This window comes from Lynx rufus, unplaced genomic scaffold, assembly GCF_022079265.1.
Source record: "Lynx rufus isolate CCGP_SWC_20201006 ecotype Redwood Valley unplaced genomic scaffold, mLynRuf1.p SCAF_1, whole genome shotgun sequence".
NCBI classification, from domain to species: Eukaryota; Metazoa; Chordata; class Mammalia; order Carnivora; family Felidae; genus Lynx; species Lynx rufus.
Genome location: NW_025814823.1, coordinates 78,215,288 through 78,233,706, shown reverse-complemented (window position 1 = coordinate 78,233,706; position 18,419 = coordinate 78,215,288). Strand labels below are relative to the sequence as shown.

General features: G+C 38.3%; 1 protein-coding gene and 1 pseudogene across 1 annotated transcript in view; both read left to right on the top strand.

Annotated features, from left to right (window-relative positions):
• The window catches only part of NALF1 (NALCN channel auxiliary factor 1), a 624,230-nt gene that overhangs the window by 89,225 nt on the left and 516,586 nt on the right, over positions 1-18,419 (top strand). The window lies entirely within an intron of this gene.
• Positions 5,027-5,991, top strand: LOC124507650 (PIH1 domain-containing protein 2-like; annotated as a pseudogene).

Sequence of the window (18,419 nt, the reverse complement as noted above, 5' to 3'; positions counted from 1 at the left end):
TACAGGTTGTGTGCCCTTGGATACGATAATTATAATTTTAATGACAACAGTCATGACAGTAGTATCAGGCAGCCATCACTGTCACATACGGAGCACTTACGATGCACTAGGTCCTTTTTAAACTTTTCCATGTATTAATTCATTTAATCTTCATAATAAACCAGTTCATTAGGTACTATGATTAGGCCCCTTTGTCAGATGAGTAGGGAGAACAGAAATGCTAAATGATTGGCTCAAGGTCATTTAGCTCAAAAGCAGAGAACTGTCCTTGGAATCAGACACTTCAAATCTGAACTACTGTTGCTTTATATGTTGGGCCTCCATTTCTTTATTTATAATAAGGGTCGTTGTAACAATTTCAAATACAGGTGGTCAGCATTGCGTGTTCTGATCTGTGCAAGCTGCTTAGCCCAATGCCTGATTTGTAATGAAAGTTTAATAAGTAAGAGCATTTATTACCATACTATATGTCAGGTGCCTTGCTCAGTGCTTATAAGGCTGTAGGCTTGCAATAAATGTTGGTTCCTTTCTTGTTTCTTTCCCCTTAAGTAGAGAAAGTCAGAGGCAACTACTAGCGCGAAGGAATTAGGTTGGGAGCATATTGAAACGGCCACCAAGAAGACTAATCTAACTGGTATAAGCTGTAGAAGAAGAGAATAGATTACAGAAAACAGCTCCTGTAACTGAGTGCTAATACTTTGTGGGGATTGTGACAAAAGCGTCTGGCATTTGAATAACATTTCTAACTTTGAAAGCATGTTCACATCTCGCATGTTATTTTATATTTCATGGCTGACCTTGGGAGGGGAGATAGACTATCACAATTGCCATTTTACAAAGGATCCTCAGTGACTTGCTGAAGATAAGAGTGGCTAGGGTACAAAGAAGAACGAGAAGTTGTACTTCTAGGTTGTTGTTATGTGAAAATGTAATTCATCATGAAGCCAGGACGTTTTTGTGAATGGAAGAGGAAACTTCACGATTAAGTGAGTGCGACACACATAAATGGGACTGGCCAGGGCCCGTGAGTAGGCACCGTGCGCCTTTCTGCTGCTCTTGTTATTCCTTATCTTGTTCACCTTTTCTCTTGCCCAACATGCATCACATTGACTTAAAATATTCCTCCTTGAACTCCAGAGAGTGAGTCCTCCTTCTCAGGGCTCCCCAAGTTCCATTCACTACACGCACAACATTCCACATTACGGAAATCAGATGTATCTCTTTGAAAAGAATGAGAAATTTACCTGGATGCAGTGACTATATATAGATGCACATGTGTGTGTCTGTGGGTGTGTATTTGAGATAAAGACTGAAAGGCTAGCATACTTGACATGGTTTGCTTCTACAGCCGAACTTCCATTTTGCTCTACTGAACCTCCTTTTATCAGCAATATTTAATCATATGTTAGTTTCCTTATACTGCTGTAACAAAGTGTTATAAATTAGATGGGGTAAAAGAACAGAAATGTATAGTCTTACCATTCTGAAAGCTGGAAGCCCAATGTCAAGTTGTTTGCGGGGTTGATACTTTCACAGGCTTTTGAGGGAGAATCTGGCCAGTCTCTGTCCTAGCTTCTGGTCGTGCCCACGTTTACCTTGCCGTGTAGATAAGCTACTTCATTCCAGTCCTCTGTCTTCACCTGGCATCTCCTGTGTGTCTGTGTCTTTACAATGGTCATCTACAGTCACATTGGATAAGGGACCCACCCGACTCTGATATGACCTCATCTTGACGTTATGTTTGCAATGACCCTATTTCCAAATCTCAACACATTCTGAAGTACTAGGGGTTAGAAATACAACACATTTTCTTTTTGGCAGGGGAAACAATTCAACCCTTAACAAGTAGTAACAACAACCAAACCCGGTCGTATATGGAAGGATTTGCCAATGTTGTACAGTCTACATCGATCTCCTTTTTGTGGTAATCTTTGCTTTAGGAAAGCAAGAAAATATAAGAACTAATTGTGTGTGCCGAAGATATAACCTCATAGTGGCCCTCCGTTTTCATTAACTGGACGATGGTGATGGGATTCAATTTTATAGACAGGAATTATAAACAGTTACTACAAAATTAATGTTTTGCTTAAATTATTGTCTTCTCCTGCTGTGTTTAAAAGATATGAAAATCGTTTTCCTTTTTAAGTCAACAGAATTATGTTGGTGTCTTATTGACAAGTTTATGTCAAATATATTTATTTCATATTTCTATCTTAGTCATAAATAGTTGCTGATTGGAATGAGGAATAGTTTGGTATTTTAGTAGAATTATAGGTTATTATGAGAGAGATAGTTCACCCTCTAGAATGTTGAAAATGACACAGAAGTTCTTGCTGGAAGTCTGCTCTGGCTTTACATAAACTAAAGAGCATAGCGGTTTCTGGATAGCTTCTCCGTTCCCCTCAGGACACAGCAGGAAGAAAGAGGCAATAGGGTTCAGCGGAAGACACTCTGGTAAGAGTGACGGGCCCCCTAGGGAGAGATCAGCAGTTCCCAGCAATGAAGTCTGAAAGAGAGGGGCAAAAATAAATGCCATTGAAGGTAGCTAATTTAGGCTCCAAACAGAGAGCATGGACGGGCGGAGGTGCTGAGCTGGTAGGACAGAGAAAACACGGAGTGTTGGCTGATGGCTTCTGTTTGGCACGTGGTCTCCTGCACTAATTGGAATATGGGTCCAGAATCAGGAGAGCCAGACCCGTGTGCAGGACATGAGAGACACATATGTGCCCATTACCTCTACCCACTTCTACCAAAGTAAAGGAGTCTCCTCAAGACACTGTTGCCAGTAATTGTCCCCCCCCCCGACTTGCACTTTGCTCTTCCTTTTTCATCCATTGATTCCTCAGCATAAGACAGAGTCTGTTGCAAAACCCACAAGCATCTTTCTTTTTTTAAAGAAAAAATTGTTTTCATGTTTATTTGTTTTTGAGAGAGACAGAGCACAAGCAGGGGAGAGGCAGAGAGAGAGGGGGAGACACAGAGTCTCAAGCAGGCTCCAGACTCTGAGCTGTCAGTACAGAGCCTGACACGGGGTTTGAACCCACGAACCGTGAGATCATGACCTGAGCAGAAGTCAGGTGCTCAACTGACTGAGCCATCCAGGCCCCCGCCCCCCCCCCCCGACAAGCATCCTTCATACCACTGCTCTGAGAACTCCGTGGTTCCCCACCAGGCAACTGACATTGTTCCTATCAGTCATGCTCAGTCTTTCTCAGACTAGAGACTGTGTTCCTACACAGAAACATACACTGACCTAAGTGTTCCAGAATTGTTGAAAGAGATACTTTGGGAATAGTGATATGTACAGCTGTGTATATCTACAAGAACTCCTTCCTATCATTAGACAAAATTGCAAGTTTTTTAGTATCAGGGCCTGCCTCTTTATAGATCTAGTGCCTTGCTGTTCAAATAGACTTTCAGTAGTTATCTGTTGAAGGAAGAAAACGCACATTGTTAAGCAGAATGTGAAGCTGTGCGTAATGTTGCTCTCCCTCTCCTCCAAATTGGTATTTCTCCCAAATGAAGCCTCCATTACAGTGATGTCCAGTCTTTCTCCCGCCATGACAACATCTGCGGAATGTCTTCTTTCCCTACTGCTAATTCAGATGTATTCTTACATCTTCACCTGGATTGTGCTGCTTTTATCTGTGATGGCTTCACATGACACATACTGCCTCACCATGGCCTTGTTCCTGGTTTAAAGGCACAGACCACATCTGGAATAATTTCAGAGCTTGTGTAGTGCACGGCTTTTGTGTTAACTTGTCTTGTTTTCAGTTAAAAATTTTTTTAAATAGTTTATTTATTTTTGAGACAGAGAGAGAGAGAGAGAGAGGGAGAATGAGTGGGGAAGGAGCAGAGAGAGACACACACACAGAATCCGAAGCAGGCTCCAGGCTCTGAGCCATCAGCACAGAGCCCGACGCAGGGCTCAGACTTGTGAACCATGAGATCATGACTTGAGCGGAAGTCGGAAGCTTAACTTACCGAGCCACCCAGGCGCCCCCTCACATAAGTCTTTAGTCCCGTGTTACATCTGCATGTAATGTTTTCCTTTACAAAACCTTGAGTGCACATTTATAATGATGGACAACTAGAAGTTAAGACACACATGCCAGTTTGTAGCCTTGAATGTGAACTTAGTAAGTGAAACTTACGATAATAACGCAACAAAGAAGTCATGAGACTAATTGTGAAGATTTGTCTGACCACTATGCCTAATGTCATTATAACAAAATCTGATCCTTAAACCTTTGATTGCGACCAAACAATTAATTTTGCAATGCGCTGGGGCATCCGCCCTTGTTTACCGTGCAAAAAGGCAAAGTGTGGATCTGCTTACTGAGGTTAATTGTTGCTTTCATGGCTCACTCACCCTCTTCCCTTGTGCCTTGGGGGATTGTTTCAGACCTGTGACGTTCTTGTGAAAATTGATATCCATGGTTTATGGGCCACAAGGAATAATTTAAATGGTGACGGATCCCTGGAGGTGTTCAGTATAGTTAGGCATGTATGTTTTAAGGTGACAGTTGTGAGGTTACAAAAGCCGTGTCAGGCTTTCCTGGGCTGACATTTATTTTATGTTAAAATAATGTCCATCATGATTTGTATACATTTTTAAAAAGTTTATTTTGAAGAGAGAGAGAGAGAAGGAGAGAGAATCCCAAGCAGGCCCCATGCTGTCAGTGCGGAGCCTGATGTGAGGGTCGAGCCCAGGAGATCAGGACCTGAGCCCAAACTAGGAATCAGAAGCTCAGCCAGCTGAGCCACCAAGCGCCCCCTACCTACTTCTGTTTTATACGCATTTTTGTGTTTATGCTTTATATGCATTGATATTAAACAGATTTAGTATTTGGTTATGACAGATTCAAGTGTTAGTCCAGTCTGCACCTTTGCTCCCCAAAGTGCAGTCTGTGGACCAGCAACGTTGCTTCATGGGGGAAGCTTGTTAAAAATGCAGAATTCAGGGCAACAGACCAAGAGACGAGACTTAAACGGCCCATGTATCTGAATCCCGGGCTCATCCTGAAAGGGTCTGCTTGCTCAGGTCAGTGAGCTCCGGAGCCTCCCAGACATGCCGGCCGGAGGCAACACCAGAGCCGTGAGCAGTTCACTCAACAGCCGCTGGAAGAGGGGAGATGGCTCTATTCTGCCCCAGAACCGCAGCTCTCTGTCTACAAACCAGGGTCCCCAAAACGAAAAAAGAAAATCCTTTCTATCAAACTTTGTCAGTTGGAAAGGGCCCTAGCTCCCCAGTCAACCACTCATCCAGCACCTCTAAGTGCCGGCCGGCCAGCCGCTGTGTCTGATACGTTGCGTGTTTATACAGTTGTTGATGTTGCCTACAATCCTGGTGTCCTCCAGGCAGCAGAAAAGCACCACGTGAAAAAAGATCAGTTAATACAGATGACCATGAAATGCATTGAGGAATTCCAATGTATTCTCTCACACTCTTACAGTGTTCCTAAATTTAGAATCAAAGGAAGCATCCAAAGCGTGAAACAAAATCAGAATCCAAACTGACCCTACGGGTTTAGGAGAGAAAAAGGGAAAGGAGCTGATCCTTGAACGTATAAGAAGCAGTCCTGTGAGCCACTGAGATCACTGTCCTCAGCTCTTACTACCAGAAGACCAAGTTTCAAGCAAAACAAGTTATCTGATAGAAGAGATTTCCAGTACAGAGATCCAGGTGGAGGTGAAGAGACCACCAGCCTATGGATTAAAAATTGTGGTTTATCAGAATGAGAAACCTCTGCAAATTGAAATAGAAGTTGAATTACCTAGTGGTAATTCAGTATCTCTGTGACCTTAGTGTTTCTGAGGAGGACTTATTGATCTAGCTCTCTGAGAAGTACAGATTGCATCTGAGCCTTCCAGAATATGCATACTGAAATGACTACCGCAGAATTTATCAAAGAGAAGACTACATTAGTCATCACAGTGCCATTGGTGTTAGTCAAGAGGATCATCTGCTTTGGGTTTTTCACGTGATGCTTTCCTGCCACCTGTCTTGTGAATTACGGGACCTTCATTATGGGTAAAGAGGTAGTTTATCTTAAACACTAGTGTCATATTTTCTAAGTGTTCTTTTTCACTGAATGATGTTTTCTCATCAATGGTTTATCTTTATCTTTTCTGTTTTAAACTCACTTTTTCTCCCTCTCAAACTTGGCCTGAAGCAGATACTACTAAACATGATATCGTCATGATACACTTCTTTTGAAGGTATTTCTAATGGTCTTAAAGTACCAGATATCATTGGGGAAATTCTGTTTTTTTCCAGGTAACATGTAAGAATTCTTGGTTTTCCCATTGGAAAAAAAAACGTTTTTTATCTCTAGCAAATTGTCACATGAGGAATTAAAAACAAAAGTTTTACAAAGCAGAATTCAGGTGCTGCCCTGAACTACTACGTCAAAGTTGGAATTCATAAGAAACTCTATCTTGATGTTTTCTATGCACATTAAAGTTTGAGCAGTGTTCTACATCTCGATGAAATGTACTCTTCGTTAATGTGAATTACTATTTGGTTTTGAAACATTGCCATTGTTCTTGGGAAATTTAGAGCCCCTAGAGAAATAATTTAATATTTTTCACACACAAAAAAGTCTTCTAGCTTCCACCTGGAAGATGCAGATTTTACTCTGAGGTCACACAGATGTGATATTGTGAAAATTAGACACAATGTCTTTAGGTACCTGGAAAGCAAGATTTCATTACATACTCTGTGTATAACAAGCCTAAATATCATTGAAAGTAGGTTTTTGTTTTCCTCGGTTGTGACCCATTTTTCCTTACTTTTCACATCTCTATATTATGTAGAATTCTATAAAAGTGTCATAGAATTATATATAAATAAAAACTTTGGCCAAATGAATTAGCTGGATCTATTTTTTTTTATTTTTTTTAACGTTTATTTATTTTTGAGACAGAGAGAGACAGAGCATGAACAGGGGAGGGGCAGAGAGAGAGGGAGACACAGAATCTGAAACAGGCTCCAGGCTCTGAGCTGTCAGCACAGAGCCCGACGCGGGGCTCGAACTCACGGACCGTGAGATCATGACCTGAGCCGAAGTCGGACGCTTAACCGACCGAGCCACCCAGGCGCCCCTGGATCTACTTTTTATTACTTAAGTAACAGGGCTCCGGGTTGTCCTGAACAATATTTTATATGCTGACAAATGCGACCAGTTGTAACTTCGGGTTAGTCCTAAGTATAGGGTAGACTGTAACTTCCCCCCTGTGTGTATATACATATACATATGTGTGCAAATACACATGCACTCAAGCATATTTGGGATTAATTTTGAGCAGCTAATAGTTTTGTCTATCAACCGAAGTTCATTATAGGAGCTGTGGCAGTTACAGAGATAAGTAGAGAACAGTTCCTGCTTTCTGGGCATTTATAATCTAGTATGCAAAATAAGTTGAAAAGAAATCACTTTGGAATGAAATGCAACAAAAGAGCTCCTGATTACTTTTGGACAGGGTAATCAAAAAGACATTCTTGGATAAACTGGTATTTAATTGAACCTTGAAAGATACGAGGCACTCCACCAGGTAGAAAAAAGCAAGAGCATTTCAACTGGAAGCAACAGTGTGAACAAAGACAAGAAAACCAAAAATGATGAGCCGTGGAGTGAAATGGCAAAATCCCAGAAAAATAAAATGATGTTTAAACAAATACCAAAAATGGAAGACCAAGTATTCTGGTTGACTCGACACCACAATATGCACATCTTCTACCCTTTCTAATAGCCTAGGTGTAGGAAGACATTATTCTTGTGAATACTGGTAGATGGAAACAGTCCAGTGAATTTAGAAGACAGATGTGCAGACTTTTCTGACTGTAGTGAACTGCAAACTCACGTGGTCTCAGAATGAAAACGTCATTGAGAGACATCTCTACTTTCATACAAAGGATAGAAACCCTTTCTGATTCCTTCATGATTTCCCTGCTGGTTTCGCTTAAATTCATTTAATGACAGGTTTTTTTCACCAAAATTTTCAAGACAGCTTTTGGAAAGCTCTTTATGTCTTGAGTTGATTGGACATCTGAAGAAAATCACCCAGTGATCTGCTTGTTTGTAACCCCGACTCCCAGATTAAGAAATTGAGAACACATCCTTTCCTTCTCCTTAGACCTCAGATGTGTGTGTGTGTGTGTGTGTGTGTGTGTGTGTGTGTGTGTGTGTAATTTCCAAATATGCTGGTATCAGTTTTTGGACTAGTTCCCAGACTTTTCAATCTAATGGACCAATAAATTCAAATCAGATCAAAAGTTTCACAGATGATTGCATTAAAAATCACTATCAAAGTGCCTGGGTGGCTCATTCGATTAAGTATCTGATTCTTGGTTTTGGCACAGGTCATGATCTCATGTTTTGTGAATTCAAGCCCCGCATCGGGCTCTGCACTGACAGCACATAGCCTGCTTGGGATTCTGTGTCTCTCCTCTCTCTTTGCCCCTCCTGCACTTTCTCTCTCTCAAATAAATGAACAAACTTAAACAAAAATCACTATCACGTACCTAATTTCATTTTTATTGCATAAATAAAGATATAAATTTCACTTAAAAAGTAGGAAGAAAATAATCTCATAATGAAACAACCCCTATTTGACAACTTAATTTTGTCATATGTAGGAAAACTATGAACGATATAGTTCTTATTTTTATCAAAGGGTTCCTTGGATTTGAGAAAATGTCTTCGTGGTCAGCAGAGACCAACATTTTGAAAGCACTCTTCGGTGTGGCCTCTATTTTGTAAATATCTCTTATTAAAATGTCCAATCAGAACTGAACAAGGTACTCCTCAATGTAGTCTTCTGTTTGGATGTGCCCTTGTGTCCGTGCAGCCACGAGCTGTGTTAGCTCTTTCTGTTGGCTTCTCCAATCTCTTTGTTCACCTTACATTCAGATTCCCAGAGCTGCTACTCCACATCTTTATTGGTGCAACTAACTTTTTAAACCTAAAGGCAACACTTTGTATTTATTTGTATTCATCTATATCCTGTTAATTTGGCCCCAGTGTTGGCATTTGTTGAGAACTTTAAAAATAAGGGTGCTGTATCTTTGTAAAGTTTATTTACAATGTCTTCAGGCTGTCAAAAGAATTTGAGCAGAAAAATTATATAAAACTCCTCATAGAACGTATTCTGTGTATCAGTAGTGTGTCATTTTTTCATTTGCCTTGACATAAATGAAAATTGAATCAGTTTTGTGTACTTTAAAAAAATTCTGCTAGTTTGAAGGTTTGGCAAACGCAGCATTGTATTTCTTCATCATCTGTTTAACATTTTTTCACGAGGAGGTTTTTAAAAATAAAAATTCTATATATTTAAGGTGTACAATGTGATGATTTGATATAAATATACAGAGTGAAATGATTACTACTGGCAAAGTAACATCTTCTCGCAGTTCGCATATTTTGCTGTGTGATGAGTGTATATAGTATTATTATTTTGTAAATATTTTGGGATGAAATTATTTTAAGTTTATTTATTTATTTTGAGAGAGAGAGCGAGAGCACAAGCAGGAGTGGGGCAGAGAGAGAGAGAGAGAGAGAGAGAGAGAGAGAATCCCAAGAAGGCTCCGTGCTGTCAGCACAGAGCCTGATGTGACGCTTGATCCCACGAACTGTGAGATCATGATCTGAGCTGAAATCAAGAGTCAGACGCTTAATCAACTGAGCCACCCAGGCGCCCCAGTGTTATTAAGTATAGTCATCATGTCCATACTTAAAATTTTTTAATTTGAATGTTTATTTATTTTTGAAGGAGACAGAGAGAGAGACAGAGTATGAGCAGGGGAGGAGCAGAGAGAAAGGGAGACACAGAATTCAAAGTGGGCTCCAGGCTCTGAGCTGTCAGCACAGAATCCTATGGGGGGCCTCGAAGTCACAAACTGTGAGATCATGACCTGAGCTGAAGTTGGACACTCAACTGACTGAGCCACCCAGGTGCCCCATGTCTGCACTTTAGATATTTAGGTTTATTTATCCTACACAACTGCAAATTTATACCCTTTGACCAACATCGTCCTATTTCTTCCCAAACCTTAGCCCCTTGTAACCACTATTCTACTCTCTGCTTCTATGAGCTTGACTTTTTAAAAAAAGTTCCACATATAAGTGAGATCATATGATATTTGTCTTTCTCTGTCTGACTTATTTCACTTAGCACAATGTCTTCCAGTTTCATCCATCTTGTCACAAATGGCAGGATTTCCTGCCTCCTCAGGGATGGATAATATTCCACTGTATATGTGTTTCTTCTGAACCATTCATCTACTGATAGACATTTAGGTTGTTTCCATATCTTAGTTATTATGAATAATGCTGCAGTGAAAAGAACACAGGAATACACATATTTCTTTGAGATACTGATTTTGTTTACTTTGTATATGTACGTTGGCATGGAAATTCTGGATCCTATGGTAGTTCTGTCTTTTTAACTTTTTGAAGAATCACCATATTCTTTCCATAATGGCCGTACCAGTTTACATTACTACATCCTACCAGTAGTGCACCAGGGATCCCTTTTCTTCACATCCTCTTCAACATTTGTTATCTTTTTGTGTCTTTCATAATAGCTGTCTTAACTTGTCTGAGGTGATGTCTCGTGGTTTTGATTTGCGCTTCCCTGCTACTCGTTGATGTTGAGCCCCTTTTTATGTGTCTGGTGGCATGTCTTCCTTTGAGAAATGTCTGTTCGGATCCGTTGCCCATGTTTTAATCGGGGTTGTTTTCTTACTGTTGAGTTGCTTGAGCTCCTTATATATTTTGGGTATTAACCCCCTTATCAGATACATGGTTTGCACATTTTTTATCCATTCTGTAGATGCCTCTTCACTCTGTCGCTTCCTTTGCTGTGCAGAAGGTTTTTAGTTTGATGCAATAACATATGTCTGTTTTTGTTTTGTTCACTGAGCTTTTGGGATCACGTCCAAAGAGTCATCATCCAGACCAATGGCAAGAAGCTTTTCCCCTATGTTCTCTTTGAAAAGTTTTATGGTTTCAGGTCTTACATTTAAGACTTGAATCCATGGTGACTTGATTTTAGTGAGCTAAGGGTCCAATTTCATTCCTCCGCGTGTGGAAAACCAGTCTCAGCCCCATTTAGTGAAGGGACTGTCCTTTCCCTATTGTGTGTTCTTGGAACTTTTATTGAAGCTCAGCTGACCACAAATGCTTCAATTTTTCAAGTTTTGGCAAATAATAGCATTGTATTTATTCATCGTCTGTTCAGAATTTTCAAGAAGTCTCCACTGTTTTTGTCATGATCAGATTTGTTTAGGTTAAAACAGTAACAAGAAAGATTTTTTATTTTGCTGCCAAGAATTTGAACAATAGATTTGGGGTCTGGAAGAATCAAGGACTGAAGTTTGTTGGTAACCTGTAAGCAGAAGCCAGTTAAAAATTGGAAAAAAATGACTATAAACCTTAGAAAAGTAATAAGACTTGCAGAAGTTAGAAATGTGTCAATATTCTAGGAAAGGCTTTCGATAAGAGGACAAACATCCAAAGGGCAGATGACCAAAGAGAGAGGTGGGGCCAGAAGGACTATTTCCTAAGGAAGAAGCTTTGTTCTTGTGTGGACTGTTTAAAAGGTGGCAAGTTGACTATGAACAAATTGTTAGGAATCTGGAATCTCTTTGGAAGGATTTAGAACATAAACTAGTTGGCTTTAAAAAGCAACTATGAATCTCATAAAAATCTGCTTTCATCTTATTAAACCATAGTACTACGGTATAGCCAGTCTAAATGTTGGCTAATACAACTGTGAAAGATAATTAGAAAATTTGTAGGTTGGCATTCTAATGTAGAAGAAAAGAAAAAGTGTTGTGTAATTTGTGTAATGAAGCTATGTTGGATACACAGGTAAAATATCTGACATGCTATAAATTACTAAATTCAAGTCATTTAATAGTTTTGTTTCATTGTGTACCATGTAGCAATGATTAAGCCTTTATTTCATATATTACTGTTTTTCTAAGATCAACACTGATAGGATAATAGAAGTAAATATATTTTGCAAAATTTAAAATTTATATTTTTGATATATGTTCAAAAATTCTGTGTGCCTTGATTACATCAATTTCATTTGAGATTAATTTAAATCATAAATAAAGTGTATATAAATATGTATAATGTGTTTGTAGTCAATAACAGAGCATTGAGTAAGTTTGAGTTTCCTTTAAGTTATTTTGAGGCGGGCAACCATTCACAGAGGATAATATCTATGAATTTCTGCAGTATATTTCTCATCATGATTTAATATCTGAGACATAATTATTTTACAAGGTAGTGCCTTAATAGGATTTGCATTCATACATATTCAATACCATTGAGCAGGCGATACATACAGTAAAAGGTTCTGTTAAAATTAATTAGGTCTGTTTTAAGGAATAATTATTTATTATAGTTCAGTAACCTGTACTTGTATGAGATAACTTGATCCAATCTTGTAATTGATAAATAAATAGGTGGTTTTAAAGTAAAATACTCAACTCAGTTAGTTATTTGTGGTTAATTCAAAGACCAGTTGTTTGGCACCAGATAGCTGTCATTTATTTATTTTTTTTAAATCTAAATAATGTCCTCCAACTCTTTACAAAACAGAGATATTCTTCAAGGTCAGTTTCTTATTATCTTTAACCTGAAAGAAGGCTTCCGTAAGAATACAAATGCGACTTCTCTTTTACCTCTACCTTGGGCAAAGCCATGTGAAATATTATTGGAACACACTCTGGTATTTTGCTATGAGTCTGAACAATAATTTACCCACTCCAGGAAGGTTAAGGTATGTCATCCAGCTAAAACCTCCTAAGCCTACAAAATAGATTATTTTATGGGAGAGCAGCTTTCCTTTCTAAGTATGCTTTGCCCTGGAGGAAATGAAGTTGCCGCTTTGGAATGCTTAATAGCACATTCCCACAGCATTGTAACTCACAGAGATTAATCAATTTCTGCTCTGTTTTATCACTCAGTCAAGAGGCTTCCCAATTAAACTTACCACCCATCAGACCTGCACCTCTGAACTCTAGGATGCACCCTTTAAAGGAGGCTTTCTCTGTCGCTTTTTTTTTTGTTTGGTTACCCTACATTATAGAACTGATTTTAAAAATCAGTTATTTCAAATTTAGTACTGTTTAGCTTTTTAATAAAATAAATACTCCTTAAGGAAGTTTATTTTCTAATTTTAAATATTATCTAATTTTAAATATTTTATTTTATGACATTTTAGTGTAAACTACTTCCATGGTAACATTTAAGAAAATATCATTTAGGGTCTACGATTCTCTATTAGAATTGCCCAATGAAGTGAATATGGTATAATTATTATTTTAATGGAAAGTTAGTGTCTACTTAAAAGTTGTTACTTATCACTTTAACATCACTATTTGTGAGTTTTTGTTTCTTTATTGCATTTATTTATTTATTTATTTATTTATTTACCAAAAATAATATTGTCGTGGCTAGGGATTTGTCCCAAAGAGTAACTTTTATTTTCTTTTTTTCTTCCCTTTTCTTTAAAAAAAAAAAAAAAAAGGAATTCGTGTATTATCCATTTCATTCCCAAACACATCCAGATATAAAAAGTTTAAATGGATTGTAGTTTATGACGAGACTTTAAAAAATATGATCTAGGTCAGTGTAGTATGAGTTAAACACGAGTCAAATCATTTTATCTCCCTTCCTTGAGAAATTCAGTTCCCTTGGTGACCTTGTGTAAGACCTGGATAGACCCTCGTGTTGGACAGCTGGAAGCTCATGCACCTTTTCTCGTCTCGGTGGATGACATCCTTGCTGTAAGCTGGCTCTGTTTTCGTGCAGATGATACGCTAAGCTTCTAAACCCGTGCTGTCTCATATGGCAGCCCCCGGCTACATGTGGCTATTGAGCACCTGAAATGCTGTCAAGTGAGATTGATGGAATGCATTTGTACAATTTTATTTAAGTTCAGTCAGTTTAAATTAAATTACCGATTTAAATTAAGTATGCAGTATAAAATAAATTCACATTAAGCATACCTTTATTGTTTTGCTAGGACTATATTTGACCTTTGACATTTTAGCATATGATTAAGATATGTTGCTAATGGAAAAAAATACAAGATTTCAAAGGTATGGTATGAAAAGAGAAAGACCATCTCAGGAATAATTTTTATTTTGATTCCATGCCGAATGATAAGATTTTGGATATATGATATTAAATAAAATGTATTATTAAATTTAATTTCACCTGTTTCCTTTTCACTTTTTAATGGTTACCAGAGTAGTTAAAATTACCTGTATGGTTTGCATTGTATTTCTTTCTTTCTTTTCTTTCTTTCTTTCTTTCTTTCTTTCTTTCTTTCTTTCTTTCTTTCTTTCTTTCTTTTTCTTCTTCTTCTTCTTCTTTTCTTTCTTTCTTTCTTTCTTTCTTTCTTTCTTTCTTTCTTGTACGTTTGTTTATTTATTTTGAGAGAGAGAGTGTGAGCAGGTAAGGGGCAGAGAGAGAGAAAGAGAGAGAATCCCAAGCAGGCTCTGCACTGTTAGCACACAGTCCGATGCAGGGCTTGAACCCACAAATTGTGAGATCAATGACCTGAGCCAATATCAAGAGTTGGACACTTAACTGACTGAGTTCCCCAGGCGCCCCACGCATTGTATTTCTATTATATATACAGCTCTGGCTGTTCAGATGGCAGAGACACTGACAGTTCTCTATGTAAAAGTGAACTTGGCAGTGAGTTCCCACGCAACTTAAAATTTTCTCTGTCACTACAGATTCTTTCCTTTTTAATCATTTAAGAGAAAATCATCTTAGAACAGTTTCTAAAATATGTTTTTGACACTGTTAAAAAAGGTTTCTTAGGGTTTTCTTTCTTTCTTTCTTTTTAAATGTTTATTTACTTACCTTGAGAGACAGAGAGTGCAAACAGGGGAGGGGCAGAGAGAGAGGGAAAGAGAATCCCAAGCGATCTCCACACTGTCGACGTAGAGTCTGACATGGGACTCGAACTCACTGTGAGATTATGACCTGAGCTGAAATCAAGAGTCAGACACTTAACCAGCTGAACCCCTGGGGCCCCCTTATATCCCAAGGCAGTTCCCAAATTGATTTCCAAGGAGCGTCACCCCAGAATAGTATTCTGTGGATCAGATGATAAGATGTTGGGAACTGTATTAATGGTTATGCTACTCATTTTGCTGCTCATCTTCTAGTCTCAGGGCACAAACGACGTGGCCTTGCCTAGTGACTCCCCCATATGTTACATGTGTATTGTATATTGACACTTTCTCCTGTGGCTCAGTGGCCTTTTTTCAGCTGGCTGACTTTAATTTTATTTATTTATTTATTTATTTATTTATTTATTTATTTATTTTTGAGAGAGAGACAGAGTACGAGCAGAGGAAGTGCCAGAGAGAGTGGGAGATATAGAATCTGGGGCAGCCTCCAGGCTCTGAGCTGTCAGCAGAGAGCCCCACACGGGGCTTGAACTCATGGACTTGGAGATCATGACCTGAGCCGAAGTCGGATGCTTAACTGACTGAGCTACCAGGCGCCCCAAGCTGGTTGACTTTAGATTCTCCACTTTTCTGCTCTCATTCATTCCCACATCCTCAGACTCATCCTTGGCAGGCGAAAGAACAAATAATATAAGTAAATCAAGTAATGTGCATGAGATTCCCTACCCCACTGTTTAGCACATAGATTTTCATATGCTAAACATTTCTAATTCTTATTACTAGCTTCAATTACATATTCAAGATATTAAGCTAATTACCAGAGGGCATTCAATGCTTCTGATTCAAAAATTATTCCTGACTAATGAGTATTAATTAATTCTCAGGTCAGTTAACAAATATTTATTGAGTTTACATTGTTCAAAGAACTGTGTTGTCAACACTGGAGATTCAGGAGAAATAGACACATGGAATTTAATAATCTGAACTCACGGAGAATAATCGTATCGGTAAAGGAATGCAGTATATTTAGCAAAAATAGCCAATGCTGCCGTAGCATACAGACTTGTTCACTTACTATTTTGAGATTTCCATTCTGCTCCTTATGTGGAGGAGATCTTATGTGCAGCCTCAAAGCAATCGTTTGTACCTAACAAATGTAAAAGGTGAGTTTTGTGTCTTGTTAACTGCAAACTACATTGAAATATTTTTACATACCTCAAATTAGTAAAGAATATAAAGTTACCTACCGAGAAGGTAGACAGACCGGTACTTGATAGAATTTACAGCTTTTCATTTTCTTGTGCCTTTTATTCTTTTTGGAATGACTTAACATATAACATCCCGTTTGCTCCTTGGTAAGAAGTAGGGAATCTGGGAATGTTTTCACCGTGCCTTGGAAGAGCTCTTAGATTACTGTAGTTGAGATTCACCTTTGTCATTTTGTTAGAATCGAAAACATCACTTACAGAGATAACAGGAGCTCTTTCAATTGACAACTGGTTCACTTAAGATGCTCCTCATTAGCAATCAGAACAGGGATGGTATTTGGTGACAAATAAAATCGTTCTATGAAATACGCTGCCGATCGTACAGAGGAAACGAATCAGAAATAATTAAATTTAGAAGTAAATGTTTTCCCTTTTTTTCTTAAAAAAAATTTTTTTTTGATGTTTATTTTTGAGAGAGAGAGACAGAGCAGGAGCAGGGGAGGGGTAGAAAGAGAGGAAGACACATAATCCTAAGCAGGCTCCAGTCTCTGAGCTGTGAGCACAGAGCCTGATGCGGGGCTCGAGCTCACGAACTATGAGATCATGACCTGAGCCAAAGTTGGACGCCTCTACTTGGAAGTCAGACTGAGCCACCCAGGCACCCCTCCCTTTTTTTCAATTTTAACTTGCTACCATCTCAGTAGAGAGTCATTGATACATTTTAGTAGATGTAAAATGTTCAATTTGAAACATCCAGATTTGAACACGTTTGTTGAAATTTGAAAAAAATGCCCAGAACTCTTCTTGAAGAAACACTACTCCTTCCATTAATCTTCCAGAAGATCATTACATGACATACTTTTGGTTATTGGTGTCAAACAAAAGTGAAAGCCATGATGAATGTGGATTACAGAATATGGACATATGAGACTCTTCACTGCCTTTCGTATTAGATTTATACCTGAGTTTCACCATCTTGCAAAAGTATGAGCCTGTTGAACAAATATTTATTGAGCTAGGTGTTTGGGGAAATGAAGAAATAAGTAAAACAGTCTTTGCCCTCAGAATGCATGGAGAATGACAGGCAGAGGAAGGTAAAACAAATGTACAATTAACAAAACTGAAGGTTTTTTTTTTTTTTTTTTTTTTTTAGTTCACTTCCTGACTGTTGGAAGAGAACCTTTGTTTCAGTAGAGTAGGAGAAAGATCCCATTTGGTGAAAGGCTTGATCGTCACAAAATAAACATTTGCAATTAGCTGCACAGGATGGCTGATCTTTACAGGTAGAGATGGAACAAAATGCCTTACAAACAGAAAGAACCATGTGGACATAAGAAAATGTAAGTCATGGTCAAGGTCCAGCAAATACTGCTTTGTTTATAGCATAAGGTAAGTGTGTAAGCATTCGGGGCTCAACATGGAAATTGAAGTCAGGTTGTAAAGATTTTGACTGTCATGACGCCCATTTTATGCAATGGACAATGAAAAAATACAATTAGTGAATGAACTGTAGGAATGTCTGTCAGTAAAATGGATCAGAGTGGAGAGAATTTGCAGGAGTATTGGTTTGGATAGAAACAAGGTTTGTGAGCCCGAAGCCAGCTTTCTTTGAGATGAAAGTCCTGGTGAGATTCAAGCAGTTCAGGAAACTACTTTTGCATAGAAATATGTCCATCAATAACTTCAAAAAAACATTCACAAGTAAAAGGTTTATTTCAACTTTTAAAGTAAAAAGATTATTTAATCATTTGATTCAAAATGTAAATGGCCTTGGAAAGTTTGAGTGGGGATTCCTTCACACTGGAATATGAATCATTGTGGTCGCTTTTCTTCTTCCACTCCGAGTTCACTGTAGTTCCCCACACAGATACAGTCTTTTAGAATTGGGTTCAATTAACCAAAAAAGCTTAAAGAATTGACAGAGCAAAATTGATAGAACTGTGGAACTCTGCTGTCATAAGGGGAAGTTTGAATACATCTCTCTCAATTACTGATAGGTCAAGAATATGAAAAATAAGCAAAAATAGAGATTTGAACAACAAACGTTATTTATTAAAAACTGCTTAAAACTACAGTGTGTATATATAAGCCCTTTTTAGTTACATATTGTGCATTTATTTTTTAAAATCATCTACTAAGCGATACATAAAGCACATCCTAACAAATTTTAATCAGTGTTGAAGAATTCATATTACACAATGATGCAGTCTGGCGGTAGGGTTTAGGGGAGGAGAGGAGCAGGAGCTCTTCCTTCAGCC